General features: G+C 42.0%; 1 pseudogene; it reads left to right on the top strand.

Moving 5' to 3' along the window:
• Positions 1–691: 691 nt before the first annotated feature.
• On the top strand, positions 692–11,748 carry LOC109458534 (eukaryotic translation initiation factor 3 subunit E; annotated as a pseudogene).
• The last annotated feature ends 1,671 nt before the right edge of the window (positions 11,749–13,419 follow it).

The raw sequence follows: 13,419 nt of genomic DNA, 5'->3' as shown, positions 1-13,419 counted from the left end.
GACAATCCAACAAATTGGATGAATTCAATAGAAGCAGATAAACAGAGTTAATGAAGGGCAAATGCCCATCTCACTGCATTCATCCAAAAGCCCCCTACCCCCACCCCACTCCCACCCCCATAGAGATTGGGAGCATCCTTCTGCCAGAGGAAAAAAGGTTCAAGTGAATTGCATTTGACCTTCAAAAGCCAGGGACCCCAGTGGACATCTGTATTACGGAGTCAAAGTAAATGGCTTCCTTTCATGTTCTGCCTTTAAGTATCATGTCTTTGACACAGAAATAAAAAACTGGGGTGGGACAGACTGGAAGAATCAAAGCTCCATGTCAGCTGACATAAACCTAGCAGAGAGTAAGGTATATGAGCAAAGCATGTGGCCAAGAGGTCAGCAGCCGTAGGTACAACAACAGATCCAAACCAAAGTCCCAGAGGCAAGCACAGGGGAGAGAGGAGGAGGAGAGCAGCGTTTTCCAAATGGGCAAATACAGTTCTGTGTCCAGAAAGTCAACACAGTGAAGTAGGACAAACATTTAGTGAGCCAAAAATAGATGAGCTGCAGTTGTAGGACCAGGGATTCAGCAGAAGCAGGAGGGGGACGCCGACATCCCAATAAATGGCTCAGGAGTTAAAGGAGCAGCGATCCCCAGGTGGCACTTCAGGACTTTGATTGCTGCTCACCAAGACAGCAGCAGATGCCCTCCGCCCAGGTGCAGGGCGCCCTCCTCCACGTGGGTACAGCAGATGCCAGCCTGTGGCCTCGGCTGCTGGAAGGAGGCAGGCAGCCCCAGCCTGTGGCTCCAGCTGAGTCTCCTCTGGTGATTTTAATAGTCTCCCAGCGCTGCTCTCAGGTTACGTGTCAACACTGGAGGCTACCAACTTCCTTGATTAAACTACGGGTGGACCACAAGTCATCATCTTTTGTCAGTTCGTTCCTTTCTGTGGGAAGGCAGTTCTCACGGGGAAGCGCCTGCCAGTTGATCAAACTAGTTTATCCCAGGCTAATGAGCCTGCTACCTTTACCTGGGCAACGCTCTTTCACCTTTGGAAACCATGAAGGTAAACACAATGTTAACAGCTTCAGTGACAGGAGAGGAATATTTTAATGGACAACATGACAATCTGCAAAATAAAAACCAGCAAGCATTAGTGAACATTAAATACCCAAGGTGCCCAGTAATGGCAGCCTGACTATAGACCCGTAATGTCACCTTTTAGGAGCGGAAGTCCGTTTTGGCCCCTTTGTACAGAGAAGAATGAACTATGGGGCAATAGACCTATGAGAGAACTGATTGTTTTGAGACACTAGTATATTTTTTCCCCATAAGAATACATTGTTTGGGTCCTTAGCGTCATGCAGCTCAGAAAAGGAGCTTGACAATTAGTGTGCTGCCTGCATACTCAGTCAGGTACACTCCGGAATTCATCTCGGTGATTTTATTCTCACTGGGCTCTAAATTTGTGATTCAGAGCTCAGAAATGTCACCGCCGGGGACTGAAAGAGGTCATCTAGATTCCCAACGTTTCCATGTCCTTTTCAGTCGCCTGGCCAACACACCATGGCTGAGGGAATTAGGCACGAACCTAAAAGACCAAACCATGTCTCAAAGCCATCACTTCACGTCAGCCCACTGGTGCCCCTAACTCTGACCCTGGTCCTCTCCAGAAGGTCTTCCTGCACCAGGCTCACTCCTAAGTGCCACATAGCAGCCCAGAGGGATCATTCTCAAGAACAAATCTGATTATGTTATTGCTCTGTTTAAAACCATACAAAAGGTTCCTATTGCTCATAAGGTGCAGGACAAACTCCTTAGTATGACTTAGAAGGCCCAGCATGATTTGGCCTCTCCCTTCATGCTTTGCTACATCCCTCACCACTGCCCTCACCACAACCATCCCATTGCCATGCTCCAGTGACACTGAACTTCAGATCTACGAGTAACCTCCTCTCTCTCATCTCTGGACCTTCACATCTGCTGTTCCCTCTAGATGAAACAATGATCTCCTTGCCCCTGTGCCTAATTCAGTCTGATTTACTCATCCAGGTTGGATGCCGTTTACTCTGGGAAGCTTGTCTTGACCCCAAGGCCTGAGTGACAGACTCACAGCTCCGGCCAGCGTCTGCCACAATCCTAATCACACGTTCATTTGTCATGCTCTGATTGCTTATCTGTTGGTCCAAGTTCTTCAAAGCCAGGAACAGAGCTTGTCTCATTCACATATACATCTCCAGCACCTAGCAGAAGGCCTGCACACCGCAGGTGCATAATCAGTATCTACTGAATATATGGAAGAAAACAAGAAGCACTGAGTAAGTATAGTACATTTCATATGCATTATCCCAAGTATATTTTTTAAAAAATGTCTAACACTTGCATAAAACCTTAATTTTTTTTTTCAGTCTCTGGTTTTTAAAAATATGTTGCAAATGTCTGAGCTCCTCACCATTGTTAGATTAGGGGTTTCACAGGCAAGTGTTGGTTGACATCTTCAGGAATTTCCATACAAGAAGAGCAAGGAAAGACTGAAGAAAGAGACAGCCCACTCCAGATTCGTAGATGGCAGGTTTAATAAGCAAGGGAACTTACGTATGAAGCTTGTCTTGGAGCGCTGCAAGATGAGTAGTTCCCACACCTGCCCTCTATATAAACTAAAAGTTTATATAGAGGCCTTACCTGGGTTCAGTCACATATACCGTCCAGTTGGTCACAGCACCACATTGCTCTCTCAAGGTTGCATCCTTGAAAACAGGTCCCACCATGGGAAGAGCGGGTAGAATGTGCATTCCAAGGACAAGGGGAGGAGGAGAGGAGCCTCCAATTTCCTGGATCCAGGTTGCAGGTCAATTGGAGGCCACGTCCTCTAGATGACCTCCTCTAATTGCAAGCCATGAAAGTTGGGAGATTTGTACCTTGTAAGGTCTTGCTGGAACCTACACTTGGGAGTCCTGCCTGAGATGCTCTCCACTGGACCAGACTACCCAGAACTTCACATGGGGAAAAAATAAAAAAACTGATTTCTAACACAGAAAAGAGCCCAAGGGATTGTTTTATATAACATTTGGAGAGCAAAAGAAGTAATCGTGCAATCTATGATTATCTTCAGAGAATTTGTAGGTTGTCAATAGTTTTGCATTTTCTTCAAATTTTTGGAAGAAAAAAACTCACAGTGTAGACAATTTTATTTGTCCTTTTATTTTTAAAATGGGAATATATTAAGGTAAGAGGATAAAAATTCTAAAAATCGAAAAAAAGAACCATTTTCATGACACTATTTAGCATCAATCAAAGAAAATACGTAGGGAGGGGGCCAACTGAGCAGGAAGAGAGAAGCTTACCAATAAGAGCTCAACTCTTCTGTTTCTCTGCCCTCCTGAACTTGTTATTGCTGACCAGACCTCGACACACATAAAAAGTGCCACCTACACCCAGCAGCTGCTAAGAAGCCTAACTACTGTTCAAACCGAATTACCTAATTATTGGAAAAAGAGAACGAGAGAGACAGAGAGAGAGAGAGAGAGAGAGAGAGAGAGAGAGAGAGAGAGAGAGAGAATGAATGAACCAGAGCAAGTCTTTCTGAAAATATTTGAGAACCAACTCAGCTGTATGGGTTTGAAAAACATTTGGTGATGACAGCCCTTTCTCCTCTGTCCTCCTTCCAAAACAGTCTACAAATGTTTCTTAGTAGCAAGAAATCACCCAACAAAAAACTAAGCACCCACTATGTTCCTGGCCCTGTGTTTGCTTCAGTCCAGGACATAAGGGAAGTATCTTAGGCAGAGCCTCTGCCGTCACCGAATTCCAAATCTTTTGGAGAACCAACACACATGGAGAAAAAGAAATGTAAGCAGATATAAGCAGAGAGCTCACAGTTGAAAACAAATACATGAAATTCCAACTTGCCAAACCAATGAGTTACCGCTTGACACCAACTAGAAGAGCTAAAATCAAAAAGCTCAAACACCAACTCTCGTCCATTGCTGGTGGGTTTGTAAAATGGTGCACCCACTTTGGAAACCTGCTTGGCAGTTGCTGATAAAACTAAACATACACTTGACTAACAAGTCCACCCTGGTACCCAAAAGAAAAGAAAATATATGTCCACAAAAAGACTTGTATGAGAATGTTTATAGCATTCTTATTCCCAGTAAGCAAACCTGGAAACAACCCAAAAGTCCATCAACATGAGAACAGCTAGATTGTGGTGTGAGAGACATCAGGCGTATGGGGGAACTAGAACTCACAGAACTGTGGTGCCCCAGGGGCGCTCCTGCGCTACACGGTGGGGTCTGTCAGCATTGGTGGGTCTGCACCACAGAGACTCTCAGAACTGAAGGGATCCATTGCTTCTGACCGAGAGTTTGGCTTTCACTACTACAGGAGATGGGGAAGAGGCTGCTGCATGGTTTGGTTTCTATTCTTAAGGCTTCTGTCTCATACTGATCACCTCCTGCCTGTCTGTCTCCTGGCAGTGACAGAGTTGAGTAAAAACAGGTTCTAGTGGAGAGGGGCAGAGACCTGCCTTCACGTCTCTGCTTTGCTCCTTACCACTTTCATGAACTGAGGCAAATCACGTAATTTCTCTGAGCCTCTGTTTCCTCATCTGCAAAGAAGGGATGCTAATAGTTGCTACCCAGTAGAGATATGAAGGATTAATGGGATAATGCAAGTAAAGTACAGCATCTGATACATGGCCGACCCTCAATAGTTGTTACTAGTTTCTAATTATGACATGTCAGGATAAACATCAAAGGTATGGCCACGCAAAATGTGCAGAGAGTACGTTAAGCAAAGGTATATATGTGTGTGCACGCGCGTGTGTGTGTGTGTTAAGGAGAGCAAGGAACCTGAGTCCTGAGCAGAGGTGGTTTAGTGTTTTGATAACAGGGCTATATTTCAAAGAAGCTCTCTGAAGAGTGGGGCTCTCAAACTGCGTTACTGCCCTTTTGGAAAGCCATTAAGACAATTCCCAGGCTTCAACCAAAGACTGCAGTCACCCCAGGTATCTCTCCCCCGCCTGAGCAGCCTGTCTAACATCCTTTCACACACACGGGTACAATTGGGGATCCTGTAAAGGAATGCATTCTAATTGAAAGCTTGCTGTTTCATCCTTCAGCCCTTCAAGTACTGATGTTTTGCTACCTGATTATTGTAAAGAATGAGATGATGCCACAATTTGCTGTGCTTTTGCACCCCAATCATATTTATTAATCAAGAGTCTCTATTCCAACTTCATACCAAAGTGTTATGCCTTCAAATTGGAGATGCCTCCTTTAGCAATTTTGCTCAGACTCTACAAACACTGGGGAAATGAAAAGAAATAGCTTTTCTGTTATCACTCTCATCTCCCACCTGACACTTCTCACATTCCTGCTGTTAATAGAGCAGCACCAATCACAGGAGCTCAGCTATATTTTCCCCACTAGCAGTGTTGCCATGATACTCCAGGCAAGTGACACCAACAGGGCAGAGCCTGGGTGGGGCTGGCTTTCTCATTAAAACTACCTAACACAAGATCTTTAAAAATGTCATGGAGTGGCACAGGAAACAAAGAGGAAGGAAAGATTTTCCAGAACATTCTAGTGTCTCCCCAATTCTACATCAGCCCTTTTCCAAACATTGAACGTTTCCCCAGCAAAATTGCTTGTGCTTTCTGTTTCTTTCCAGAAGAGAAAGAAGAGCAATGGTATACTCTCCATTAGCCTGCCAAAATTCTGGTAAGCTCACCTGGGCACAGCCTGAGCTGACTGGTGGAGGCTGTCTGTGCATCCTTACTAGACATGGCTCAGCTTGAATGTGGGGTCAGATACCCAACAGCCCATCAGAGACCTGGGAATCAGAACACACGACAGGAGCTCAGAAAGCCACAGGGTTGTGGGGGGTGGTGAGGAGCAAGGCAGGGTTGACTCTGAGTGTTGCTAAGGTAAAAGGAAAACTGGGTGGCCACTTCCTGTGGTCTCTACACGAGAGTCTGCCAGGAATATTCCTGAGAGGCCAGCACAGAAGTGTGGCTGCTTCCAACGTATGCAGACCATTGTCCTAACACCAACTATATAACACAGGAGCACAGCACAGGCCTGGCCCTTGAGGAGCTCACAAGCTAAGGTTGGAAGGTCTGCCTACGTACCTGCTACTCACCTGGTTTAGGCTGGGTTCCGAAGGCCCAGGTGTGTGCAACACCCAGTGAGAAAGTAGTCGCTGGGCACATGGAATGAGTGGGCAAGGAGCACACGGAGGCGTTACCAAGACAGGTAGTACCTACAGGAGGGACCATCTTCTTCCAGCCTCGGTTCTTTGACGTGCAATGGGCAGGGGAACAGAGATTACCCTGCTTACTGCTTAGATAATGTTAACTCTCTTTTCTGTCCCAAAGACTATAAAACTCCTGTACAGACGTCAGAGGCTCAAGGCCTGACTGGTGCAAAATGAGCCTTTCCTCCCCCTGTGGAGGGACGTCAGCTCCCAGCCCTCTCCCTCAAGCCACATCTCTGACTGGAAGTAAGATTACTCAGCTAAGCAGAATTGTAGCAAGGAATATACATACTCGCAGTATAAAAATAAAAATGCATGCAGTTCTCCAAATGTTTACCAAAACTAGTATAATCATTTAGTTTTTTCACATTGGTGGAGATTTTAATTATGCTACATCTATAAAATAGAATAGTACATAGCCACATAGTACAAAACAGTGACAAAATATCATGCTCTCTGTTATAGCTTGACTTGTATTCCCAAAAAGATATTTTAAACTCTTAACCCTCACTACCTATGACTGTGACCTTATTTGGAAGAAAAGTCATTGTAGGTGTAATTAAGACCAGTTCAGTTAAGGTGGGCCCTAGTCCAACATGATGGTGTCCTTATAACAAGAGGAAAACACCAATGAAGACAGAGACACACAGAGGGAAGGCCATGTGATGACAGAGGCACAGACTGGAGAGATGTAGCTGCAAGTCAAAGAATACCAAGGATTGAAGGCCACCACTAGAAGCTAGAAAGAAGCAAGGGAAAATTCTACCCTTGGGTGGGAACATGGCCCACCCAACACCTTGATTTTGGACTTCTGACCCACAAAACTGTAAGAGAATAAATTTCTGTTGTTTTAAACTGCCCAGTTTGTAGTACTTTGTTACAACAACCCTAGGAAACTTATACACCCACCATACACTGTTAAAACAAACCAACAGAAAAGAGGACACAAACCCTTACTTGATACCCAGTGAATTAAATATTTTTCTATGTTTATTGGCCTTCTTAGTTTCTTATGGGAGTGATCTGTTCACAGCCTTCCAGGAAAGGTACTTCTGGGGTTTTTTTCAATTAAAATTTATTGGGTTAAGGTTGAGAATTAGTCAGCTCTTCAGCCTAGGGCTCTGGGCACTGCAGGGCTGACCACTCAGCAGGCCCCCTGCGTCTCCTTGGCTCTACACAGAGTAGGAACCCGACACTTTGAGGGTTAACATCTGATCCCCTCCATTCCCTTAGTTCCCTTCCAAGGTTTGGTCTGGCCCCTGAGCTAAGCTTCTTCCCTGGCCTGGAACATGTTTAATGCAAAACTATTTTGCTTCCAATGTTTTGAACACATTTCCTGTTCCAGGACTGTAGAATTAATACAAATACAATAGCTTAGGAACATTAAACATTCCATAAATTGCCTGATTGGGCTCTTACTGTTCTCAGGTTCTTGGATGAGCATCCTTGGACTTTAAGATGAGTCAAACTGGGCAGAATGTATTTTGCTTTCCTATCCTTTCCCTTCCTCACCCAAGCCCTCCACTGGCAAAACCCCGGTGCTTTGAAGTGGGAATTCCTAGGCATGAGAATCTGTAGACTTGGTCCCCTTCTGTAGCCCTCCTCCCCATCTATAGCAAGCCACAGCCTCTTTCTCTCTCCAGAAGAAGGGGTCACAGGGCAAGGCTGGTAATGAGGTGTAGGGCATGGTCATTTTACAGGAGACACATCATTGCAACAGTTGTTTATTGATTAGCTTCAAACTGTACCCTTCTCATATGTAGGGATTTCTAAATATAATATGCAGTCATTGTAATTTTCCACAATAATCCATTATCTGTTTTAATCTCAAATGAATGACTCAAATTAGGAATACTCAAAGCAGTTGCCATACATAAATCCTGAGTATATTATAGCCCTTAATCACTCTGTGTTGTGTTACATGTATGGATTTCCACACTAGATTATAAGAACTTCAATTCAGAGTCTTTATTTATTTATTTTTGTATCTTTCCAGCTTGTACCTTACCTGGTACATGCTCAATGTATCGATGTTTGTTTAGAAAAGATTGTTGAGACTTATTTTAGACCTCTTCATCCTTTGAATTGGGCCTTGAAATATTACCATAGTTTCATCAAATGGGAAGGGGAAAGATGGAGGGACTAGCGTGAGATGGTGTACAAGCAGGTTTTTGGAAAATTGTAATTTGCTTCGTGTGGCTGGAGCATAAGGTAAGGAAAGAACCCAATGGAAACTTGCAAAAAGTTCCAAAGTATGTTTCCAGACTAACCCTTCAACAATAATGAGCATAATCATTTTACTGAGGTCTGTCCCTTACTTTAAATCCAACCTGTCTTTCTCTCATTCAGCACACATATTGAGCATCTGTAGAATTCGGGGCACTTTGTTAGGATTGAGTATCTGGCTTAGTTCCATTCCTCCAGTGGGTTAGCCATTGCTTTAGATAGTTTGCCTTACATTGTTTGCCTTAGCTCTGATCATTATAGGACAAGCTTGAAATTGCATGTTTAATTCCTTAATATCTTTCCACAAAATCCGCATAAATAGTTGATAGACACTGTTGGTTAATAAATGTTTTTGAATTGAGTTAAGCTAACCTCAAGTGGAAGTACACCCTGTTTCCCTGAAAATAAGACCCAGCCGGACAATCAGTTCTAATGCATCTTTTGGAGCCCAAATTAATATAAGACCCAGTATTATATTATGTTATATTATATTATATTATATTATATTATATTATATTATATTATATTATATTATATTGTATTATACCCGGTCTTATATTATAATAAAATAAGACCGGGTCTTATATTAATTTTTGCTCCAAAAGATCCATTGGAGCTCACTGTCCAGCTAGGTCTTATTTTCGGGGAAACACAGTAGTAGAAAGAAGAGGGATAATAGGCGGAAAGAAAAAATATTTTAAAAGACCTAGAAAGGGAAATATTAGTGTAAGGAAGGAAATAATTAGAACTGAGAATAAAAGAGAATTACTTAGAGGAAGTTAAAAAGCATAGAATCTTCGGTTTAGGAGGGATAAATCTTAGGTTTAGATGGATTTCTTGGAGCCACCACTCAAGGACAGTTAAATTAAGAAAAAGGATGGACAGGACTCTACAATTATCTCTAATGCTAAGGTTCCAGGAAGCACAGAGTAATATTACTTTGACTCAAATTTGACTAAGCAACTGTAGGACGATTTAAATAACCCCAAATTCACGTTCCTGATGCCCATGTTCTGAGCCATCTGACAAAAGGTAGGATGGTAGGTATAGCAGCTAAACTATGAGATGTGATCAAGAAATACAGCGAATGTTTAAATTAAAAATATACGTATCACAGTAAAAGACACATTGCCATTAATCCCCCTCAAAATACTCCCCCTCCCTTCAAGCACACTTATCCCATCATTCTTGACCCTTTCTGAAGCAGCTCTAGAAGTCCTCCTTTGTGTCTTTACATCATCCTCCCTCATGACAACGTTCCGTGTCACACATTGCTTCAGGTGCAGCAATTTCTGTCAAATAAAAGCATTACAGTGTGTCCTCATCCACCTTATTCACCAGATCTGACACCGTGCAACTTCTGGTTCTTCCCCAAAGTCAAAATGACCATGAAAGAAAACGTTTTGAATCGATTCAGGACATCAAGGCAGCCACAATAGCGCAACTAAAGAGACTCATGAAAGAGGACTTCCAGAACTGCTTCAGAAAGTGGCAAGAACAATGGGATAAGTGTGTTGGAAGCGAGGGGGAGTATTTTGAGGGGGATTAATGGCAATGAGTCTTTTACTGTTTAATTTAAACATTCACCGTATCTTTTGATCATACCTTATAACTCCTCACTACTGGGTTAATAGAATTTCAAAAGCATGAAAAGAACCACAATATTCTTTCTTCTTTATTTCCAAAATACGGCGTCCAAGTTCTAGGCCTGTAAAACCAGAGGCCCCTGCCTAGATTTCATACTGTATCCACATTCACTACTTTTGACAGGCCAAGTTAACAGCACTGTTTCTGACTTGTGCAAATCAAACTGCCCCTCTCATTTGCTGCTTCCTGATAGAAGAAACAGTCCTCCAAAGTTCCGTTTCTCCTTTATGGTGTTTATGATATGGTCATCACAGTAGTGACACATAACTCTCCTGTAATGCTGTTGTTACACCAGGTTTGAGTGGACCTTGGGCAAGAGATGACTAATAACACCCCCTCCTCCATCAGTGAGGACAAATGAATCAGGTACCACAGCAAGAAGTAGTGAAAAATATGAATCAGGCATCTTATTTAAAGTTTCGTCTCTACCTAGTGATAAAATCTTGCAAAAATCCCTCTAGGCATCATTATTACCTCTTTTTTAAAATGTGTTCCCATTAAATTTTAAGATCTTGACTCGACTATTCTCCCCAAGTCTAATTGAATGGCTATTTATTATGCACTAAATTTTATATTTTCACTATCTGAATATTATGGAGGACAAAGGACTCTATCCAGGTATTTAGACACCTGCTGAAAAAAACACCTAGCTATGCTTAAGATTTATCTCTATGGCAGCAATTTAAAACAGCGGAAGCCTTTGGCACTGATTCCTCCAGAAAGTAAAGAAGCTCCTCTCCACATTTTGTTAGATGGACATTTTTAGGGCATGTGCATGCAGCTGGCAAAGCTGAAGCCAAGATAAGCTGAGAAAAAAAGCTATAGCACAGAAAATGGGCCTCTGAAATCTTAATGCCGAATTGGGATGCAGTCATGGAAGACCTTACATGGTGAAGAGAGACCACAGATAACAACTGTGAGTGTCTTCAGCAATGAACAAGGCTCATTCACTTCTCTCTGTTTTCTTCCCTAAAGAATGTGATAACATTATTGGTCTCTTCCTTTACCAGCCACACTATCTTAATGCAATTCAGATGGTGTGTCCACATATGCTCCACTCTCTGACTACAGCAGTCATAACAAACTAAGATGTTCGAAAATGCTGGCCAGTGCTAAAAGATCTGTTCAAAGTTATGCAACAGGTGACTTACACATATAAAGACCCAGTTACAGTTTGTTGAACGCTTATAGGTTAACTTTGACTTTGGTGGGGCTCAGAAAAAGCTGAGGGAATGTAAACCTGCGCTTGTGAACGATTTCGTCTAAGAGGCTTGTCTTGAGAATTTTACAGAAAATGCCCGTGTCTTCACATTGGAGATTTTTGTCGCAACCACCAGAGCATCAGCGAGAACATGTTGGCAGATAAATTGAACATGACTCCAGAAGAAGCTGAAAGGTGAATTGTGAATTTGATTAGAAATGCAAGACAGGATGCCAAGGTTGACTCTATATCAGGTCATGTGGTTATGGGTGACAATGCAGTCTCACTCTATCAGCAAGTGATTGAACAGACCAAAAGCCTTTCATTGAGAAACCAGGTGTTGGCCATGAATATCGGGAAGAAACTTAATCAGAATAGTATATCAGAGGCTCCTAACTAGGCAACTCAAGATTCTGGCTTCCACTGAAAAGCTGTAAAGAAAAGACAAACAAACAAACAAACAAACAAAAAACCACAAACCTATAAAAGATGAAATAAGAAAGCTATTATATAACTTTAGAAACAATAAACATATTGAGTATAAATTTTGGAGAATTTGAATAAAATTGGCTGTATGTCAAAGAAAAAGAAGCACATACTTAAGTCATTTTAAATTATAAAACTATGCTTTTGATTCTCCTTCAAGAATTCAAAGAGTTCATTCATTAGACTATCAGGCTATACAATACAACAGAACTCAGAATGAAGCAAATCCTTAGGTGCTTGCTCCCCAAGAGGTAGGCACATTTCAAGTGTTTTGAGCTACACCATTAATATTGTAAAGTAGTATAAATATGCCAATAGTGGCACTGATAGCATTTATATTTACCACGAAAAAAAAAGAGGAAAATTATCCACAATTTAACCGAGAATTTCTTCTCTTGTCCCATTTTTATTGTGATCATTCCCTTTGATGCTCTCAGGCCCTTTATTAATCAATAGATATAAAAAATTACCAACCACTCATGGAAAATTTAACATGGATGAAACTATACACTAGAAGGAAGATACTTTGTAACATTTCAGAAACTAGACAGAAGATGGGGAAGGGCTTTTTTGAGCAATGGGCTTGCTTCCCTGGAACCCTAAAAATCACAGTATTCCTACATATCAGCCAATTTTGTGTCCTATCACATAGAATTCCTTCACCAGGCATGATTTTATGGATCACCAGCAACTTTTAACATGAACCAATTATCTATAAGTAAGCTCAAGCCCTACCAGCTTTTCTGATAGTTCAAGACTAAACAACTAAGTCTGAAATGATTTTAGAAGCTGCCTAAGGCTATAAAAGTAAGCCTGAGAAATACACACCTGGCTCAGGTTACCCTTCATAATAAATCAGAAGGTTGTCTGGTTAGCAAAGGTTTAGAACAAAGGGAATCAACACTTTCCTCCTATCCACCAAGCAATGGTGATTGAATGAGATCATTAGAGCACCTCTGCCAATAGCAGAGCTGGAGATAATCAAATGAATTCTGACTCTTTCATTCTATGTCTACATTTCCCCTACTCACTTCTGATAATGACCTCAGAGCTATGACTTGAGTAATAATGGAGGTGAGTTAGGCCAACACTCAAAGGCTAGTCCAAGTATAAATATGGGCAAAGAATGGCAATTCAGAATCAGGTGAATTGTTGTGTCACTCCATTAAACATTGAACTGGTAAATACGCCACACAGCAAATATGTATGTGATTAAAACATTCCTGAAGGTAACGTATATGGTGACTTTTGGGGCATACCCCATTCTTCCAGAGGTATATCCAAAGTTTGGTGGCCTCAGCAGCAGCCAGTGTGAAGTGAGTAATTCACCAAATCAGAGGAGCTGACACCTGTAGGCATATTGCCATTTATACCACTTAAGCTTAGCAGATGTGGGGAGACCAGGTGTGCACTCTTCCTTATCACTAGAGAAAAATTCTTGCTTCACCACAGTTACACCCTTCAACTTTTTATTTCTTACTATGCATTCAAGGCTTCAATGCAATGGGCCTAGCTATGACCTACCCCAGAAGGCAACTGAATGGATTTTAGCTTTTTCAGAAACAACCAAAAACTCTTGACTATATTTGAGAGATATTCTGATCTTGCCTCC

Source organism: Rhinolophus sinicus, linkage group LG06 (assembly GCF_036562045.2).
Source record: "Rhinolophus sinicus isolate RSC01 linkage group LG06, ASM3656204v1, whole genome shotgun sequence".
Taxonomy (NCBI): Eukaryota; Metazoa; Chordata; class Mammalia; order Chiroptera; family Rhinolophidae; genus Rhinolophus; species Rhinolophus sinicus.
This window is presented reverse-complemented; position numbering and strand designations above follow the sequence as displayed.